Source organism: Dendrobates tinctorius, unplaced genomic scaffold (assembly GCF_039654945.1).
Source record: "Dendrobates tinctorius isolate UK_male_01 unplaced genomic scaffold, ASM3965494v1 ptg000011l, whole genome shotgun sequence".
Taxonomy (NCBI): Eukaryota; Metazoa; Chordata; class Amphibia; order Anura; family Dendrobatidae; genus Dendrobates; species Dendrobates tinctorius.
The window spans coordinates 77,540,161-77,562,308 of record NW_027361679.1 but is presented as its reverse complement, the minus strand read 5'-3'; the positions used below and the strand labels follow the sequence as shown (position 1 = coordinate 77,562,308).

At 43.0% G+C, this 22,148-nt stretch overlaps 1 protein-coding gene across 1 annotated transcript in view; it reads left to right on the top strand.

Moving 5' to 3' along the window:
* Positions 1-22,148, top strand: part of PPP2CB (protein phosphatase 2 catalytic subunit beta) — a 46,489-nt gene that overhangs the window by 9,498 nt on the left and 14,843 nt on the right. The window lies entirely within an intron of this gene.

Below are 22,148 nucleotides of genomic sequence, written 5' to 3'. Positions count from 1 at the left end.
AGGTGGTCGTCCCAGTGTGAGACAAGTAACCAACACCGAACAGGAAAAATTAAATTTGTTTTTCTTGCAAACACATTTTTTGCTTTCCTCTTAGCTCTGCTGTATTACAACAATATTACTCATTATCTGCCTGTGATCTAGAAGCTGAGAGGAACCAGCAAGATGTCAGTTATCAGGAGAGCAGAGAGCGGCCATTACACATCACTCTGGTAACAGTGGTAACAATGCTACATTACACTGGCAACTCCCCCTTATATTTAAAATAAGCTCTGGAGGCATAGTTATCTCCAGGCACCCATCCACCCCAGAACCTGGAAGAGGTCATTTATATAAAGTGATTTATCCACAACAACACAGCTGATATGAGACACACAGGACTGTCAGGAGTCTATAACCTGTATGGCCATATTAATAGTTTAGATAGGTCAAATGTGGTGACAGATTCCCTTTAATTCCTCCATCTTCTCCCTTCTCTCTGTGATATACATCAGACTGCTCTCGTATGACAGGTGCTTCTCGCTAAATTCGAATATCATCAAAAAGTTAATCTATTTCAGTTTTTCAATACAAAAAGTGAACCTCATATACTACAGTCATTACAAACAGTGATCTATTTCAAGTGTTTATTTCTGTTAATGTTGATGCTTATGGCTCCGGAATCCGCACAAAGAATTGACATGCTGCGGAAAATAAACCACTGCGTTTCTGCTCGGAATTTTCTGCTGCATTTGCAAAGCGGGTTTGGTTTTCCATAGGATAACATGGTACTGTACACCACATGAAAAACTGCTGTGGATCCGCAGCCAAATCCGCAATGTTGCTCATACCCTAAGGGTACCGTTACACTACGCGACGCACCAGCAATCCCGACAACGATACGACCTGGTAAGGATCTCTGGTACGTCGCTAGTAAGCTGTCAAACAGGCACATCTACTCAAAGACGCAGCAACGATCCGGCGATCCGTATAACGACCTCGGCGGTTGTTGGGATCTTGTCACACAGCAGCTATTCTGATGACTCCCCCTGCGTCCCTGAGTTCTGAGTCGCCAACGAGGTCGCTCGTCGACGTCAAACAAAAATTAATGCTGGCCAGCGGGACACCAGCGATCAAAAAATGGTCCAGGACATTTGAGCACGATCAGAGATATCCATCGGAGGGGGGGGGGGGGGGGCGGTCACCGCTATGTGTCACATGTAACGAGATCACTGGCGAGGTCGCTGTTGCGTCACAAGATCTGTGACGTTTCAGCGATCTCGCTAACGATCTCGCTATGTGAGACAGGGCCTTTACTCTGAAATGTCTTTCACCTGCAAAACCACATGGCCGAATGTAATGGCTACTTGGTTTTGCAGGTGAAACAGCCGTTTCCCTGTAAGATAAGCTAATTGTGCAGTTAAACAGTGGAAAGACGGCAGCTGAAAAGGACTGATGTGGTTGAAAACCACTGCATGTGAATGCAGCCTATCCTTGCTGCAGTTGCCAGTTTTTTTTTTTTTTAATTCAATCTTGTTTTTCTGCTCGCTCTGTCCCAATCTATAACTTTGTATATATCAACATAGCCATACAAGGGCTCGTGTTTTAGAACTTTAAAAAGAACCTGTCACCAGGTTTGTCCCATATGAGGTAAAGACAGCACCTTTCTGCCCTGAATATGCAGCACTCTAATATGCTGTATGTATGCCTCCATTCCGGCCTGGAACAAAAGAAAAACTCCTTTTATTATACTCTCCTACGGGGTGATTGGGTCAGATGGGTGTCGCTGTCTGGTGCCTCCCTTCTTCTTGCGATGGCGTCCTCTTCCTATGCTTCATGTGGATGACTTATCCTACGTCATCCACAGTATGTCCCTGGCATTGCGATCCTTCACAGGCGTACTTCCCTGCCCTGCTCGAAGGAGCGCGATGCCAAGGACACTGTATGGATGATGTAGGAAACGTCATCCACACGAAGCACAGAAGGAGGACGGCATCGCAAGAAGAAGGGAGGCACCAGACTGGACACCCCTTAGGTGAGTGTAATAAAAGCTGTTTTTCTTGTCTTGCAGGCTGGATTAGGGGCATATTAGAATGCTGTATATTAGGGCGGAAAGGTGGTGATCTTATCTCATATGTGACAAACCTGGTGACAGATTCCCTTTAAAAAAAAAAAAATTAATCTAATGAATACACTAAGGGTATGTGCACATGTCGCGGATTAGTGTACGGATTTTTCCGCGCGGAATCTGCAGAATCCGCTGGTCAAAATGCCTGCGTTTTACCTGCGGATTTGGCCTGCGTTTTTACACCTGCGGATTCCTATAATGGAATGGGTGTAAAAATGCTGCGGATTCGGCACAAAGAATTGACACGCTGTGGAAAATAAACCTCTGCGTTTCCGAGCAGAAACTTCTGCAGCATGTGCACAGCGTTTTTTTTGTTTTCCATAGGATAACATGATACTGTACATCCCTTGGAAAACTGAGGCGGATCCGCAGGGCCAAATCTGCAGATCCGCAATGTGTGCACAGACCCTAAGGCTGAGTTCACACGTCGCGGGTTTTTAAACCCGTGATTTTGCTGCGAAAACGCGAAGAATAAGCATCCCATGCAATCCTATGGGATTCTGCAATGCTGTGCTAATGCTGCATTTTTTTTCCATGGCGGAATCGCTTCGCGGTAAAAAACGCAGCATACTATTAATTTAGCGGAATCGCGGTGATCCTGCACCCATAGGATTGCATTGTTCCGCTTACTTCCCGCATGTGGCTGTGCCCACCATGCGAAAAGTAACCAGAACATTTGCGGATGGTACCCACGGTCCGGAGGAGAGGAGACTGTCCTCCGGGCTGTGGGTACCATATCCCTGTAAAAAATAGAGTTAAAAAATATTGTTATTCTCACCTTCCGGCGTCCCGCGCAGCCTTCCCGCCTCGCTCCAAGCGCCCGGTCCCAGTAATCCTTTGTGAGAATGACCGCGATGACGTCGAGATCTCGCGGGAGCGTGACGTCTCGCGGTCATTCGCGCAAAGGATTACTGTGACCGGGAGCGTGGAGAGAGGCTGGAAGGCTGTGCGGGACGCCGGAAGGTGAGAATAACAATATTTTTTATTTTAGTTCTATTTTTTACATTTTATTTTTTGCTACTGATGCCGCATAGGCAACCTGTCAATCAGTTCTCCAAGTAATGCTCCAGATTGCTTGGAAAACGCTAGCATTTTGCAAGCTAATTATGCTTGCAAATCGCTAGTTTTTCTGTGGGAAAATCGCGGGAATTTAAAATGCGATTTTCCCGCGGAATGAAATTCTCGCGGTAACTTCCGTGAGAGTTCCGCTACGTGTGCACGTAGCCTAAGGGGGTGTGCACACGCTTCGGATTCTGCTGCGGATCCGCAGCGGATTTGGCCTTGCGGATCTGCAGCAGTTTCTGCTGTGTTGTACAGAACCTTTATTTTCTATGCAAAATGAAAACCGCAGTGCCGATGCTGCAGAATTTTCCGTGCGGATTCAAATCGGCAGAAAGAATTGACATGTCAATTCTTTATGCGGATTCCGCTGCGGTTTGCCATCTGCTCCATTGTAGAGAGGATAAACCGCAGGACTAATCCGCAGATAAACCGCAGGTCTTCTGACCTGCGGATTTTACTAAATCCGCGCGGACAGGTCCTCAGAGCATTCCACAGCGTGTGCACACACCCTAAAACGTCTTTAGAAAACCACTCTCTGGATGCATAGTGGACACTATGCTGTAACATGTATGGAGTGTCACACCCGCAGTGATAACGGATTGTGTGCATGTACCATTATACTTGTGACTATCTCCTTTTGCGCAGACTTTTCATTGTTGTTTAGTGTGGTCCTTTGAAAGAGATCTCGATGTACTTGTGGAGCTTCTTTTCTTAGAACCCATTGTTTCACTTTTTTTTAATACTAACAATGTATGAGAAAAAGATGGAAGCTAATATCCCCATAGACACTGACAGACTTTATTGGACAGTGTCAGACCATCGTGATGTACCCTGTGGACAAACGAAATGGAAATATCCTATCTATATATTTCCAGGGTTGATAACCATGTTGCAAACCAGAGTTCTAAGGAAAAAAAGTTCCAAAGTTATTGCTTTTAGGGTTAATTTACACCCATGAAAATTTGTGTGAACTGGTGTGCTGTATAAATGAGCAATTTGATTTGCGCTGGTCTGATCGGGCATCCAGTCCAGTTCTCTGTGGCAGCCGGTCTTCATTTCTTTTCCAGGCATCCTCATCTGGGGTCCTCGTGACAAGGCATCATGCAATGTCATGATGACTAGAGGTGCCGAGGATATTTGGCACAGTCTTGAAGATCAGCTGCCACGGAGGATGGGACTAGATGCCAGACTAGGGCAACGAGAATTAAAGAACCCTAGTCTCTCAAATAAAACTGGTTTTCAGAGACTTGGCACTCCACTTGATGAGAGGTAAAGTTGATTTATTAACCCCTTCCCGAACAATGACGCCACATAGGCGTCATGAAAACCTGTGCCATTATGACCAGTGACGCCTATGTGGCGTCATGACTTTAACCCCTTAACCCCCAAGGGTGGTTTGCACGTTCATGACCGGGCCAATTTTTACAATTCTGACCACTGTCCCTTTGAGGTCATAACTCTGGAATGCTTCCATGGATCCCGGTGATTCTGACATTGTTTTCTCGTGACATATTGTACTTCATGTTAGTGGTAAAACTTCATTCATATAACTTGCGTTTATTTGTGAAAAAAACGGAAATTTGGTGAAAATGTTGAAAATTTCGCAATTTTCCAACTTTGAATTTTTATGCCCTTAAATCACAGAGATACGGCACACAAAAAAATGTAATTAACATTTCCCACATGTTTACTTTACATCAGCACAATTTTGGAACCAAAATTTTTTTTTTTGTTAGAAAGTTATAAGGGTTAAAAAGTTGACCAGCGATTTCTCATTTTTGCAACACCATTTTATTTTTACGGACCACATCACATTTGAAGCCACTTTGAGGGGTCTATATGATAGAAAATACCCAAAAGTGACACCATTCTAAAAACTGCACCCCTTAAGGTGCTCAAAACCACATTCAAGAAGTTTATTAACCCTTCAGATGTGTCAAGGAATTTTTTGAATATTTAAAAAAAAAATGAACATAACAGGAGTAACAAAGGGTAACAGGAGAAATTGGACTGGAAAAGTTATTGTGCAATTTGTCTGGAGTACGCTGATATCTGATATGTGAGGGGGGGGACCACTGTTTCGGCCCATGACTGAGCTCAGAAGGGAAGGAGCGCCGTTTGACTTTTTCAATGCAAAATTGGCTGGAATTCAGCTCGGACACCGTCGCGTTTGGAAAGCCCTTGATGTACCTAAACAGTGGAATCCCCCACAAGTGACCCCATTTTGGAAACTAGACCCCCCACGGAACTTATCTAGATGTGTGGTGAGCACTTTGAACCCCCAAGTGCTTCACAGAAGTTTATAACGCCCAGGCGTGAAAATAAAAAAATCTTTTTTTTTTTTTTCTTTTCCATAGAAATGATTTTTTTTGCCCCCAATTTTTTATTTTCCTAAGGGCAACAGGAGAAATAGGACCCCAAAAGTTGTTTTGCAATTTGTACTGAGTAGGCTGATACCCCATATGTGGGGGTAAAACACTGTTTGGGCGCATGGCAGAGCTTGGAAGGGAAGGAGCACCAGTTGACTTTTTCAACGCAGAATTGGCTGGAATTGAGATCAGACGCATGTTGCGTTTGGAGAGCACCTGATGTGCCCAAACAGTGGAAACCCCCCCAATTATAACTCCAACCCTAACCCCAACACACCTCTAACTCTAGCCCTAACCCTAGCGGGAAAATGGAAATAAATACATTTTTTAATTTTATTATTTTTCCGCAACTAAGGGGGTGATAACGGGGAGGTTTGATTTACTATTTACAGCGGGTTTTTATGTTTGGCAGCTATCACACGCTAAAAGACGCTTTTTATTGTAAGGGTACATGCACACGCTGCAAATTGCTCTGCGAATTTGGCCGCGCGGATTTTGTAAAATCCGCAGGTAAATCTGCAGGTCAAAAGACCTGCGGATTGGCTTGCGGTTTTGCCCTGCTTTTTGCCATCTCCCACAATGGAGGAGATGGCAAACCGCAGCGGAAGCCGCAGAAAGAATTGACATGTCAATTCTTTGTGCGGTTTTGAAACCGCAGGAAAATAGCGCGGAAAATTCCGCACCGTCTGCACTGCGGTTTTTAATATCCATAGGATATTATGGTACTGTACATCGCAGCTAAAACTGCTGTGGATCCGCAGCGGCCAAATCCGCTGCGGAACCGCAGCAGAATCCGCAGCGTGTGCACACACCCTTAAAATAGTTTTTTCATCACCACATATTGAGAGCTATAATTTTTCCATATTTTGACCCACCGAGTCATGTGAAGTCTTATTTTTTGCGGGACGAGTTGATGTTTTTATTGGTATCCTCTTCGGGCACGTGACATTTTTTTATCGCTTTTTATTCCGATTTTTGGGACGCAGAATGAACAAAAAACAGCGTTTCATGAATTTCTTTTGGGTGGTGCGTTTACACCGTTCCGCGTGTGTTAAAATTGATAAAAAGGTTTTATTCTTCGGGTCAGTACGGTTACAGCGATACCTCATTTGTCATTTTTTTGTGTTTTGGCGCTTTTATGTAATAAAAACAATTTTATATAAAAAAAAATAATTATTTTTGCATCACTATTTTGCGAGCTATAACTTTTTTTTATTTTTTCTCTAATGATGCTGTGTTGCGGCTCGTTTTTTGCGGGACAATAAGACGTTTTCAGCGGTACCATGGATATTTATATGCGTCTTTTTGATCGCGTTATTGCACTTTTTGTTCGGCGGTATGATAATAAAGCATTATTTTTTGCTTCGTTTTTTATTTTTTAAGGGGTTCGCTAAAGGGGTTAACTAATGGGACAGTTTTATAGGGCAGGTCGTTATGGACACGGCAATACCAGATGTGTACTTATATTGTTTTTTTTTTTCTGTCATAGGAATTGAAGACTTCCTCTTGCCTGCGCTTTGCAGGCACTGAGGAAGCCAGCTCCCTGCAGGCCCTCGAAGGTCCCCATCGCCATCTTGGATCCAGGGACCTGCAGGGAAGGAGCCCCCGCAGCAGCGCTGCACATTGCGCTGCTGTGGGGGGCTCAGGGAAGCATGGAGGAAGCCCCCGCCCTGCCGATGCTTTCCTTTAACCCCCGGTACACCGCGATCGTGTTTGATCGCGGTGTGCAAGGGGTTAACGTGTTGGGGGCGGTCCGTGACCGCCCCTGACACATTGTGCCGGGTGTCAGCTGTGATAATCAGCTGACACCCGGCGGCGATCAGCGGCGCTCACCACGTGGGCGCCGCTGATCGTTGTGACGTACTATCCCGTCCCTGGGAATTAAGTCCCAGGGCACATGAACAGGATAGTACGTCACATGGCAGAAAGAGGTTAAAGCCCCCTGCGGGTCGGGTGACCGGGGTCACTGAAAGGTCACCCGACCCGCAGATACAGGGGGCTTTGTACTTCACCATGGGGGTGGCTTCGCCCCCACGTGGCTACGATCGCTCTGATTGGCTGTTAAAAGTGAAACAGCCCATCAGAGCGACAGTAATATTTCATCAATTAAATTTGATGAAATATCACTACCCAGCCATGGCCGATGCTGCAATAGCATCGGACATGGCTGGAGACCGTGATCCCCCCCCCCCCCACCGACTGACACCGGCCGCCGCTGTATTTGCTCCCCCTCTGCTTCCCCCTCCCCCCGCTTCCCCCTGCCTTCCGATCGCCCCTATAGCCCCCCCCCCGGTACATCCCGGTGTCCCGCCGCCTTCTCTCCATGGGCGCCGCCATCTTACAAACTGGTGGGCGCATGTGCAGTGCGCCTGCAAATCTGCCAGCAGGCGGATTCATTCATTCATTTTACAGATACACTTTGATCACTGTGATAAACTATCACAGTGATCAAAATACAAAAAAAGTAAAGCCCCCCTTTATCACCCCCATAGCTAGAGACACAATAAAATAAAGAAAATATATTTATTTTTATTTTTCTGTTAGGGTTGCGGTTAGGGTTAAGGTTAGGGGTGTGTTGGGGTTGGAATTAGGGTTATGGTTGGGGTTAGGGGTGTGTTGGGGTTGGAATTAGGGTTATGGTTGGGGTTAGGGGTGTGTTGGGGTTAGGGTTGGGATTAGGGTTAGGGGTGTGTTGGAGTTAGGGTTGAGTTAGAATTGAGAGGATTTCCACTATTTAGGCACACCAGGGGGTCTCCAAGCATGACATGGCGCCACCATTGATTCCAGCCAATTTTGCGTCCAAAAAGTTAAACAGTGCTCCACGTTGCTTTAGTTCCTGTGAAGCACCTGAAAGGTTAATTTTTTTTTTTTTTTTCTTTTTAACGGATCAATTTGTGAAGCCCCTGAGGGTTCAAAGTGCTAACTATGCATCTACATAAGTTCCTTGGGGGGGTCTCGTTTCCAAAATGGGGTCACTTGTGGGAGAGCGCCAATGTTTAGGCGCACAGGGGCTCTCCAAATGAGACATGGCAACCGCTAACGATTGGAGCTAATTTTCCATTCAAAAAGTCAAATGGTGGTCACTGTGATAAACTATCACAGTGATCAAAATACAAAAAAAGTAAAGCCCCCCTTTATCACCCCCATAGCTAGAGACACAATAAACTAAAGAAAATATATTTATTTTTATTTTTTTGTTAGGGTTGCGATTAGGGTAGGAATTAGGGTTAAGGTTAGGGGTGTGTTGAGGTTGGAATTAGGGTTATGGTTGGGGTTAGGGTTGGGATTAGGGTTAGGGGTGTGTTGGAGTTGGGGTTGAGTTAGAATTGAGAGGATTTCCACTATTTAGGCACACCAGGGGGTCTCCAAGCATGACATGGCGCCACCATTGATTCCAGCCAATTTTGCGTCCAAAAAGTTAAACAGTGCTCCACGTTGCTTTAGTTCCTGTGAAGCACCTGAAAGGTTAATTTTTTTTTTTTTTCTTTTTAACGGATCAATTTGTGAAGCCCCTGAGGGTTCAAAGTGCTAACTATGCATCTACATAAGTTCCTTGGGGGGGGTCTCGTTTCCAAAATGGGGTCACTTGTGGGGGAGCGCCAATGTTTAGGCGCACAGGGGCTCTCCAAATGAGACATGGCAACCGCTAACGATTGGAGCTAATTTTCCATTCAAAAAGTCAAATGGTGGTCCTTCCCTTCCACGCCCTGCAGTGTGCCCAAACAGTGGTTTATGACCACATATGAGGTATCGGTGTACTCAGGAGAAATTGCCCAACAAAATTTAGGATCCATTTTATCCTGTTACCCATGTGAAAATGAAAAAATTGATGCTAAAAGAAAATTTATGTTGTGAAAATTAAAATAGCCATTTTTTCCTTCCACGTTGCTTTAGTTCCTGTGAAGCACCTGAAGGGTTAATAATCTTGAATGTAGTTTTGAGTAGCTTGAGGGGTGCAGTTTTTAGAATGGTGTCACTTTTGGGTATATTCTGCCATATAGACCCCTCAAAGTGATTTCAAATGTGAGGTAGTCACTAAAAAAAATGGTGTTGTAAAAATGAGAAATCGCTGGTCAACTTTTAACCCTTATAACTACCTATCAAAAAAAATTTTGGTTCCAAAATTGTGCTGATGTAAAGTAGACATGTGGGAAATGTTATTTATTAGCTATTTTGTGTCACGTAACGCTCTGGTTTAACAGAATAAAAATTCAAAATTTGAAAATTGCGAAATTTGCAAAATTTTCGCCACAACTCAGTTTTTTCTCACAAATAAACGCAAAAATTATCGACCTAAATTTACCACTAACATGAAGCCCAATATGTCACGAAAAAACAGTCTCAGAATCGCTAGGATCCGTTGAAGCTTTCCTGAGTTATTACCTCATAAAGGGACACTGGTCAGAATTGTAAAAATTGGCCCGGTCATTAAGGTCAAAATAGGCTGGGTCATGAAGGGGTTAATGCAATCTAAACATGTCTAGGTTCTCTTTTATTTCAGTGGTGAAAAAAATGCCAAAGTTTGCTAATAAAAAAAAAAAATTGCGCAATTTTCCAAGACCCGTAGCGTCTCCATTTTTTGTGATCTCGGGTTGGGTGAGGGCTTATTTTTTGCGCACTGAGCTGATGTTTTTAATGATACCACGTTTGTGCAGATACGTTCTTTTGATCGCCCATTATTGCAATTTAATGCAATGTCGCGGCGACAAAAAGACGTAATTCTGGCGTTTTTGATTTTTTTTTTTTCACTACGTCGTTTAGAGATCAGGTTAACCCTTTTCTTTAATTTGATCCGGCGATTCTGAATGCGGCAATACCAAATATGTGAAGGTTTGATTTCTTTTTTTGTTTTATTTTGATTGGGGCAAAAGGGGGGGGTGATTTGAACTTTTGTTTTATTTTTTTAAACACTTTTTTTTTTTTTTTTTTACTTTTGGCATGCTTCAGTAGTCTCCATCGGAGGCTAGAAGCTGCCATAGCGCGATCGCCTCTGCTACATAGAGGTGATGCTCAGATCACTTCTATGCAGCAGAATTACAGCATTGGTATGAATGCCGACCACAGGGTGGCGCTCATAGCAAGCTGCCATCAACAGCTGGTTGTGATGGCAACGCAGCGATGACCCCCAATCACGTGGCAGGGGTCGTCGCTGCGCGTATTTCCGGACTGACATCTGGAAGTGCATTTGAATGACCACTGTCAGTTTGACAGCGGCATTTAACTACTTATTAGGTGCGGGCAGATCGCCATTCCGCTCGCGCCTATTGCGGGCACATGTCAGCTGTTGGGGCTTATGGACTTCCTCGGGGAAATGGTCTGGGGCCATTTTTTTCCATCTGTATGGAGGTTTAGGGCACTTTGGGTGGATACTGTCTGCTTTTGTCCCTATTAGTACACTGTTTGATATGTCATTTGTAGTACTTTACTCTAATAAAATTTGATAATTTTTTACTGCATGCTCTGAGTTTTCTCCTGTTTTTCATTGATTTTCTGAGTTTATGCATATTGGCGTTGGTGGTTGGGTGTTCCCCCTCCCCATTACGCCAGATGATGTTCAAGGGGTTTTTGTTTTCACAAGAAGAAATGCGTAGAGCAAGACGGGGAGGGGGGGGGAAAGCAGGTGAATAAGCCCCGCCCAGCAGACCGCACAGCGCCAGTTTACATACATCTGAACCGATATAAAAAAGGTATTTATGCATGAAAGGTGCGGGGTCAGGGGGAAGCAAAAGTACTAAGAGAATCCTTATATGACACAATTGAATGATGTAATTATATGATATCTCAAAGGGGTGACAGATTCCCTTTAAGTTCTACCTAGGGATATGTGCCATTTATGCACATTTTGCTGTGCATTGCAATGAGGTCTGAAGCAAAATTCACAAGTCCACTGTCAATAAAATATTCTGTTTAGCTTAAAAACAAGCTTCTGCTTGCTGATTTCACCACTCCTAGCAGAGTTTCCATGCCATTCTTTGTAGTTCCTGGCCTCCCTTGGTTACCTTTTGTCCCATGTGATTTTTACTGGCACCCACTGTTGGCACGCTGTAACAGCTGGGGACTTTTTCCAATGTCCTTGAAAAAAAAAAAAATAGATGAATCCATGACACTTTGAGGCTGGTGTTTCCTTGTCAGTGTGATTGTAATGGTTAGATCTCTCAGTTCAATGTAGTGATCATTATTAGTAGTTACTATCGGCATGTATTACATATAATCCTTACACAATGTATAAACGTTACCCCTTCCTCTCGTTTACACCACTGGCTAAGCACTGAAGAGGACTGAAGTTTGCGCAGTGTGATCGACACTTCTTTTCTACACGAATACAGTGTTAGGGTGAGTTTCCACGTGGCGGATAGCATCAGGATTAGCTGTGGATTGAACGCTGCGTCCTGCCGCTTCGTTTAATCCGCAGCGGCCAGATGTTCCTGCATAGTGGAGGGGATTTATGAAATCCCGTCTCCACTATTCGTCCGATTTATGCGGGGGGACACACCCGCTAAACCGGACATGCAGCGTGTCTTTTTTAGACCGCAGCATGTCTGTTTACCTTGCGGAGACGCTCAGTCTCTGCAAGGTAAGCGGCCTACTCTATGGATACGCTGCGGCGATTCTGGATGTGTTCAATGAGAACATCCGGAATCACCGTGCGTACAGAAGGGGGCAGGGCTTTGGGCGGAGCGGGTTTTCCACTCCGTCCAAAGTGCTGCGATTACGGTCCGTGGAAACGTACCCTTAGTGGTTCTCTGTATACAGCCTATCTTGCCCACCATCAGACACGCTTTATATAATGCCTCTTGCCCAGTGTCTAAAAACCAGACACCCAACTCCTAAGAAGTGCAATTGCTGCTTCAACAGTATGAAGAGTGTGTAGACGAAGTATTGATGACCATCCTTGTAGACAACACTGCGCCTGAAATAATATGGAGTCTATATAGCAGTAACACATTTCCCACTTAAAGATGACATTTCACCAGTTTGAGCAGGTGGCCACTCCATGGAATAGTGGCTGCAGAGCGGAGTAAAACATCTATTTTTTAATTTCTCCATTACGGAGATATTAGCCTGTGAATTTTTTCGGTGATATTTTATGATAACCCTAAACTGGGTGTTTCCAAAGATTCATCTCTGGGCACTTGTAATTTTTCTCCTCCATGAAGTTCACCAATCCTAAGGCCTCTTTCACACTTCCGTTTTTGACCATCAGTCAAAATCCGCCAGGTTTTGAAAAAAACGGATCCGCAATTTTTTTTTTTGCGGATCAGTTTTTTTTCCCCATTGAGATGCATTACTGGCGGATCTTGACGGATGGCCATCCGTTGAATCCGTTTTTGTGAGGATCCGTCAAATCTTTTGCGTCTGCCGGCCGCCACATTTTTATGCACATTACAACACAGAAAAAATGCCATGGATAAGACAAGTGACGTGAAGCAGAACTATCAATATGGGAGAGGGAGAAACATAAATATTGGACTGGTATGTTTCTCCCTCTCCCATATTGATAGTTCTGCTTCATAAATGTGACCCTTCAGATTTTGTATTAGTCTAGCCTGAAGAAGAGACCTGAGTAGTCTCGAAAGCTTGCAATGTGTTACCATTTTTTTAGTTAGCCATTAAGAGGTATCAACCACTGAGGACTCTCAATTCTGAATATTTTCTATCTACTGTCTAGCACGGTACAAAGATATACATCTTTCCTGTAATATAGGATGAATATTTCGGTGGTCCCCTGAGCTAATACTGTGTTCTTTTAGAGTTACTCACTACTGAAGGGTTTCAGCACTGTTCCAAATCTTTACCTGGGAGGAATGGATTTGATGGAGCCTTGTATGGTTGAATGACGTTTTAACACTTGACAGAAACTTGATCTATTTCCACTCCTGCTTACTTATGCTCCCGAAGAGTTCTAGAACAGTAAAATGGATACATTGTTGCCAAACTATATAAATTGGCTACTTTCATTGATTTTGATTCTAGTGATAGACATCTAAGTACAGACCATAGGTTACAATTGTAATTCCTGTACAAATCTTAGAATAAAAAATAACAAAAATGGAGGTCACATAAAAATGTGATTTGTGAATGGGAAAAATATTGATCCTTTACTGTATTTTTAATAACATAAATGCAGAATGCATGTTAATGCAATTCATGTAGCAAGAATTAAGGATCTACGCTAATGTGGCTACAATGTAAAAGCAATAATAAACCTATGCCAGGTTCACATTTACTGGAAGAGTCACCAGCAAGAGGAGTCCAGTCTTTCATTGTCTATAACCAGAGCTGGTCACTCCTTGCGTGTCGCTATCTCGGTGAGAGTCGACAAGTCCTTTTACGATAGTGACACATGGAGTAACCTGTTCTAGCTTTAAACAAAGGAGTGGACTACTGTTGCTGTGACTCTTCCAATAAGAATGAACCTGGTAGAAGTATATCATTATGTTCTATAGAGAATGACCGACTCTGTAACGAAGCCGCCACAATAGTGAGTGACTTTGTTGCATTCTTTTTATTTTTCTATGTACTTAGTATCCAGTGAAAAGAATGATTAAAAAAAAGTAACATCCCCCTGCTGTGCTAAAATAAATAAATATATATATATATATATATCTCAAAAAATAACTTAATTTGGCTTATTGTGGGTTAATGCACTTTTACAGCAATTTTCTGAAATTTTGTTGTACGGATGTGTATGTATATTTAATGTGTGTGTATATGTTATAAAAGATATATTTCTTATAGAATTATTTTTTTTTTTTAAATTTGACTCCACTGCAAGGAAAATGTAGAAGTTTTCTACATTTAAAGTCATTTAAATCAACATAGTCATTTAAATCAACAGTCATTGCTACTATGCATGGACTGAGAGACTACGGTGATCTAAGCCACTGTATCTGACCTACAAGGCCATCTATAACCTGTCTCCTCCAATTGTCTCTGAACTAATCTCCCGATACCTTCCCTCACGTAATCTCCCGAATAGCCCTCATCCTCTGGAATTCTTTGCCCCAACATGTCCGACTATATTTGGATCCTTCAGACGGAACCTGAAAACCCACCTTTTCAAGAAAGCCTACAGCTTGCAATGACCCTGCTGCCTCCTCATCACTACTGGAGCTACCGCCTCACCATCACTGGAGCTGCTGCAACTCCCCAACCTACTGTCTCCTTCCCACCATCCTGTAGCATGTAAGCCTGAAAGGGCAGGGTCCTCTCCCCTCTGTATCAGTCTGTGATTGTTAGTTTGTTTACTGTAAGTGAGATCTGTAATTTGTATGTAACCCCTTCTCATGTACAGCACCATGGAATCAATGGCGCTATATAAATAATAATAATAATAATTAATCATGCCCCGCCACCCTCTAGTTTACATCAATGTGACTTTGCAGAAATCCCTAACTCCTAAATTTCTACATGGCTATTGACTATTAATGTTGCAATTTTAACAGTGTGACGTTGCAGTCTTAATGTTGCGCCACATTCAGATGTCCATGTACTGACCATGCTGCACAGACCGGCGGCCGGTCTCCTGACCAGGGATTGAAAACGTCATACAGTTGCCTAATGTAGTTACACAAACTACAAAATTTGTTCTTACATGGTCAAAGTTACTGTGTAGGCTGAACCTAAATTGTCACAGAAGCAAAAAGGACCAGGCAGTTTTTGGGTGTTTAAAAAAAAAAAACTTGTTCGGTTATGGGAACCTTAGGCCCCACAGCTATGAAACCCATGACTGTATAACCTTCAGCATATCCCCAGGTTACACCTCTGCCATTACTGTTTGGACGCAGTGTTTTAGATGTGACCGTTTTAGCAGATTCTTCCTACGTGAGGGGTGAACTGGATCTCCTGCTGCCGATTTTCAGGTCCTGGAGGGCTTTCCTCCCCTCGTCTCCTAGGCTCGTCCAGCTCTGGTTATACTAATCTTGGTAGAGGAGAGATGTCGTTCTGCCTCTAGAATAGTCAGATCATGTGTGCTGATTCCCGGATTGAACGCTCCTTACTTAGAATAAATGTGATAGTGTTGTCTCCGAAGTATTTATAGATTTCGGCAGTTCAGTGAGCTCCATGACAACCCATATGCCTGATACATGGGCATTCACTGAAGAGTAATGGCACCAATGGGCTGTTTACTAGCTCTCTCCTAGATATCATTGTAATTTGTGCATGCTAAATCATAAGGCTACATTCACAAGTATACATTTTCATGCAGTAATAGTCCTCGAGAAAACCTGCATTCACTAAATGCAGATTTACTGTGGATTTCACCCTGTGCATTGCAGAGTGCAATGCCCAGTGGAAAGCTGCTATACAAATAGTCATGCATCATGCAATCTACAGGTCAATTTCTGCTGCAAAGTCTTACCCACTTTGCTTGTAGTAGAAAATACGCTGTTTTTTGCTTACTGGATCAGCTTCAAATGGAAGATCACAGATGGCTAATTAATGAATCCGTTGTCCATAGACTTCAGTGTTTAAAAAAATAAAAAAAAATTCAGCTGAGATCCGCTTTTTTTTTTTTCTGCGCAACTTTTTTGCCAATGGATTACTGCTGGATCAGTTCCAACGAGTGATTAAAGGACAGGTGACCCTTTTTAAGGCGAGGCTTCAGACTACCAAATTTACCCAACACTCTTGGTTCTTAGGTAGAAATGTTTTGGAGTAAAAACTTTTTTTCTTTTTCTGTTAACTAAATGACAGCATATTTTATTAAATGTTATAAAAATTTAATTCCCCTTTTTGTGGGTTAATAATGCACTTTTATAGCAATTTTCTGAAATTTTTAGAGCAAAAAAATGGCTTCTCCTTAGACTTCCTGTATGTATATATGTGTGTTTGTGTATACCGTATATTCTTTAACTACGGTATCTCTTGCATACTGTCAGTCTGTATACGAAAAAACAAACGTGCCTTAGTTTGATCTGATTTGTGGACCAAACTCGTCCTTTCAAGTGTATGGGTCTGCAAAAAGACTCGTCCGTGAGTTGCATCGTGTCCTGTCCGTTTTTCACTGACTGGATGATGGAAGTTAGGGTTTTTTTTCCCCATGCAAGAAAAATGGATGAATCATTGATGGTAAGTCAGAGGTAATAGGGATGGTCTGTTGACTCTCAAGCCCCAAGAGAGCATCAAAGGCTAATAAAGCTGTGGCCCCTAAAGTGGGATCCTATTTCTTACGATTAGGTGTCTCCAGCTGAGGAAAGCGAGCTCTGGAGAACACTCTTATGAGGACCACGTCTTATCAAAACGTAGTGCCTGCCGAGTCTTCTTCTGACACTTTAATTCCTTTTAGATCTTATTCATGATGAAATCCAACATGACTGATTTCCTTCACCTGCCTGTGCCATTGGGGGTGGAGGGTTGGTTATAGCCAGCTGGTCTCCATACACATTACATAAAAGTTGGAGAAATCTGCTGACTGTCCAAGACCTTTTTCACATTGGTTCTGTATTACAAAATGGGTCCATGATGGGATATGTAGACTATTCTGCAGACAGCGTGCTGGCACAACCAGCTGAGCACACACCCAGTGCTTCGCAATGCGATAGAAGAAAGGCAGCGCTCTCCATGGGCTTTATTCCATACAAAAAAATCCTTTTCCTAGTAGGCAATGCTGACGCTAAATTGGACAGAAGTTTCACTCAAGCGAATGCTGCATCCGGCCTGAAACTGTCATGCAGAATAACTATATGTCCCTCTAACTAAAGGGGATCTGTCTGTAAGATCAACAACCTCTCCTTCCCAAACTACATACAGGCCTGCAGCTCTTAGAAGGTATGAAGGTGTTTATTCATTGTTGAAACAAATTTGGAAATGAGGCATAAAGTGCTTCTGGGCGTAACAGAGCACTTAAGGAGCCGCTGCCTCATTAGGTTGGTTCCCTGGCCAGCATGATAACTTTGTCTGATTTCCTTGCCCTTGATGTCACACAGTGAGCTATCTATCAAGCTAGAAAGCTTAATATCTCTTTATGATTGCCGATTTCTTGGGAATGAGGCAAAAACTACATCATGGAAAAGTGTCAATGGATTTACTTCTTCAAAGTCCTGCAGGCTTGTATGTGCGGCGGGTGGGGATAGTAGGTTGATACTACTCACAGATTCCCTTTTTAAGGAACATTTTAAATAACGAGGAATATTATCTGTTAAAGGAGGTTAGCCTCTTCCTGGTCAGATGCCTGGTGTAAGGCATTGTTTTTCTGCCTGTTATTGCACTCAGTACATAGTATAACCATACCCCTACTTGGGATTGTGTTCATTGTTGGCATTCTGGACACGTTCAGTACTTGCCACACTATACATCAAACGATGTACGGATTTCCTGTGATAGGACTACTGAGCCTTTTCTATGCCATTAGCCCAGGAAGTGTAGAATCCTATTTTAGACTCTTGTAGCAGCCCAATCCAAATAATGCAGCCAAGGTGTAGAAGTCCTGTCTAAATAAGTTTCTTAGCATTTTTTATATTTTTTTGGAAGGGGAGAGGATGCAATGGGAAGTACAGATATATTGGTGGTTTCCCAAACTGACTTATTTTGTCATGACCGTGGCATTCATTCCAGGAGCAATGCTGGTTAGGTGCAGATTTATAATAATGACTACACCCAGTTAGTGACAAAACATGTCAGCATATCAGGCTTTTGACAACATGTTTGTCTTTGTTTGGCTTCCTAGACATATTTTTGTTCCATCAAAAGGGACCTGCCTGCTGAAATTGGAGGTCTAATGTGTCTATTTCGGACTCTGTCCATGATTATGGCTCACCTGTCTAATAGATCAGAATAGTCTAGCACCTACTAGGGCATCTTTATTTTAGTGTAAGGGGAACCTGTCAGCTGATTCCTGTTGGCCAAACCACGGACAGCATTAATCAGGGACCGGCACCTGCATTGCTCTGATGTACTGCTGCTGGATTACCATAAGTATGTAGGAACATATGTCAGTCTAGCCAAACAGGCAACACGACCTGCCCCTGGGACCAGTCCCCTCATCCCTTGGAGCTGGTCACTTATTTATGTCGCCTGTGATTCAGGCAACAGAAATCAGTTCACCGGTTCCCTGTAAAGAAAATATGCCAACAGGTATTTGCTATCCCTATTGAAAGCCACATTATGTAGGGGCAGACACCTGATTCCACCAATGTATCACATACTGATCTGCTTGCTGCAGATTTTATAAAATCACTATTTTACCTGCTGCAGATCTTCTAGTTCTCTGACTGCTCCTCATTGTATAACCTGCTCTGATCACTGTATAGACCATGCACATCACTGATTGGCAGCTTTCTGCCTATGCACAGTGTACACAGAAAGCTGCCAATCAGTGGTGAGGCAGGTTCACAAAGCTCATGAATATGGAGGACTACATGACTGCAGGTTTACTAGTCTTCTAGTGATAACTAGTGACTTTATCAGAACTTCAGTGAGCGGCTCAGTAATTGATACACCGCAGATATCAGGGTCTTTGCCTCTACATCATGCCGCCATGAAGTTAGGTGGCAAAAACCTGGTGACAGATTCCCCTTCAAGAACAGAAGATAAGACATTCGATAAAGGTTTGCTGTACGACGATATCAAATTACTTCGCTTGAATCGGTATACCTGCATCCTTGCAGCCAGGTATTCACCTCCCTTGGCATTTTTCACGTTTTGCTGCCTCACAACCTGAAATTTCACAGTACATTTAAAGAACATGTCTAGAACTGTGAACATTTTTTTTTTTGCACGGTGGCTCAGTGGCTAGCGCTGGGGTCCTGGGTTCAAATCCCACCAAGAGACAACATCTACAAGGAGTTTGTATGCTCTCCCCGTGTTTGTGTGGGTTTCCTCCGGGTTCTCCGGTTTCCTCCCACACTCCAAAGACATACTGATAGGGAATTTAGATTGTGAGTCCCATCGGGGACAGAGGCGATACTGTGTGCAAAACTGTAAAGCGCTGCAGAAATATGTCGGATATATATGTATATAATGCCTTGCAAAAGTATTCGGCCCCCTGGAACTTTTCAACCTTTTCCCACATATCATGCTTCAAACATAAAGATACCAAATGTAAATTTTTGGTGAAGAATCCTCAACAAGTGGGACACAATTGTGAAGTTGAACGAAATTTATTTTTTATTTTAAATTTTTGTGGAAAGTCAAAAACAGAAAAGCAGGGCTTGCAATATTATTCGGCCCCTTTACTTTGTGCAGCAAACTCGCTCCAGAAGTTCATTGTGGATCTCTGAATGATCCAGTGTTGTCCTAAATGTCTAATGATGATAAATATAATCCACCTGTGTGTAATCAAGTCTCCATATAAAGACACCTTCTCTTTGATAGTCTCAGGGTTCTGTTTGAAGCACAGAGCATCAGGAAGACCAAGGAACTCAACAGGCAGGTCCGTGATACTGTTGTGGAGAAGTTTAAAGCCGGATTTGGATACAAAATGATTTCCAAAACTCACTCTCTAGTCCATACCTATATTTTAATCTTTTTTTTTTCCTTCATACTATGTTGTCTCTGAAGCATTAGGGCACCATGACTGGTTCACTTTCTGATGTGTTCAGCTATTTTTTTTTTTTTTTTTTTTTAAGTGAAGATGCTCATGCGAGCACATTTTTTATGGGCATAATTGACATTTTCATGTTTAAAGCTAAATATACAGCACATGTACGGGTAATGCCACACTGTCTGACCCTGACCTTCATCCTTTCTATCAGTTTGCATAGCTTATTTAATGCAGAACCATTCCACCAGCAGCGTTCAGCTGAGCTTAAAGGGTTAATTATATTGATCCAATCAATCTAACTTATTTTCCCTAGACTTGAAGAATCCATTTGTAGCATTTTAATTATTCTGCAAAGAGGATCACCCTGCAGCCGTTGTGTGTGATTTATATGGTCACTCACAAATATGTTCACTATGCTGAGAGAATGAAACGGTCAGTATGGCAGACATAGATGTTCATTGAGAGTCCCAGGATAATTTTCCACACGATTTTGACGTATGTCCGTGGACTTTCCGCTCAATTTTGGGTTGTCTGTGGGAATTTTTGCCCACTCATCCAGTAGAAGATTTATCTGGATTACAGTAGAAACTTCAGTTCATCCCTACGATGTTCAGCGGGGTTCAGATCATAGCTCAGTGCTGCCTTTATGGACCCTTCTAAGGCCTTGACCAAACCTTTGGAAGTATACCATTGTTTAAAGGGGTTTTCCAAGAGCCAAGAAAAATATAAACTTCCAAAATACCTCTATTATTCATAAGCACACGAACTACACTGACCAGGATTCTTTTCCTGCCCTCTGTAACTTCCCATCTGTCCTGTATAAACATGGCAGTCTCCTATGAACAGGGTGGTCTTCTGCTGTTGAGTGCAGGATTGGGAGCTGGGATCCCGCTGCTCCAGCATCTATGTGCGATTCCCAATCTCTCTCCTACATAGTCTGTTGGTGATCTAGACATGCCCATTTTCTGCTGTCCCTTGCATTCACAGCACCAGCTTGTATTGAGCATCCGGACACCGCAGAGATTGCGCATGCACAGTCCCAAATGTTTCTAGACTCCTAGTACAGAGGAGAGGGAGCGGAGATCTCAATCCCAGAACTTCAGCATTACCCATATACTGTGGACACTACAGCTGGGCTGAACCGTTTGGAGCAAAAACCCATGTGGGTGGTATATGGAATGTCACCTGATGTCAAAGCCCACGGGACTGGCACACTGGTTGTCGGGGGCAGAATTTTACCTAAGTGTAATAAAAATCTGCGCAGCACACTGAGGGAAAATGATTGTAATTCCTCCTTCATCATACACATATAGTTTGTGGGATGGGGTGAAATCCTGCTAGCAGATTCCCTGTAAAGTCACTGAACTCTTCAGTACCACTCGTACTCCTACAACTGCCAATATTTGTCTAAGGATGATGCATGGCTGTGTGCTTGATTACTTTATTTTTTATTTTTGCACCTCTGTAATCGTTGTGGTTGAAATATGTGAAAACCTTAAAATAATTTGATTTGTCTACATACTTTTGGCCTTAAAGGACACTTTTTCACTTGCCCTATTGCTGCAGGTATTGAAGGCAAAGCTAAGAGTGGATGAAAAAAATAGAAATGCAATCTTTCCTGTATAATTCCCTTCCCTTTTAATATACTGTATATTCTTTGCCATCGCTTCAAAAATTGATTTTAAAAAAGGCAAACAAACATTGAAATGGACATGTGAAACAACACCAATTACTGTATATCTATAAAAGTAGGCTGGACAAAATAACAAGAGAAAATTTGCCACTTCTATGTCCTTGAAGAGAAAAAATGAGCCACACTTACCACCAGAAGCCTCCACCTTCCTCCGACTTTCTCTCCTAGATTGGAAGTGATACTGTCTGGATCACCAGTCACATGAGCCAGGCAGGGGCCTCGACTGTCAGATCACTGGTGGTTGGGACATAATCACCTGTAGGCGCTGTATGAACATGTGGTGTGGCAGGAGTCTGCCGCAGTGGTGGGTTGCTCATTGTGTTCTAGGGGCAGGAAGCCGTGGCTTTAGTGGAAGCAGACTTTATATACCGTATTTGCGTAGTCCTGGACAGCCATTTCCATGGATATACCTTTACAACCTTTGCTATAATGAGA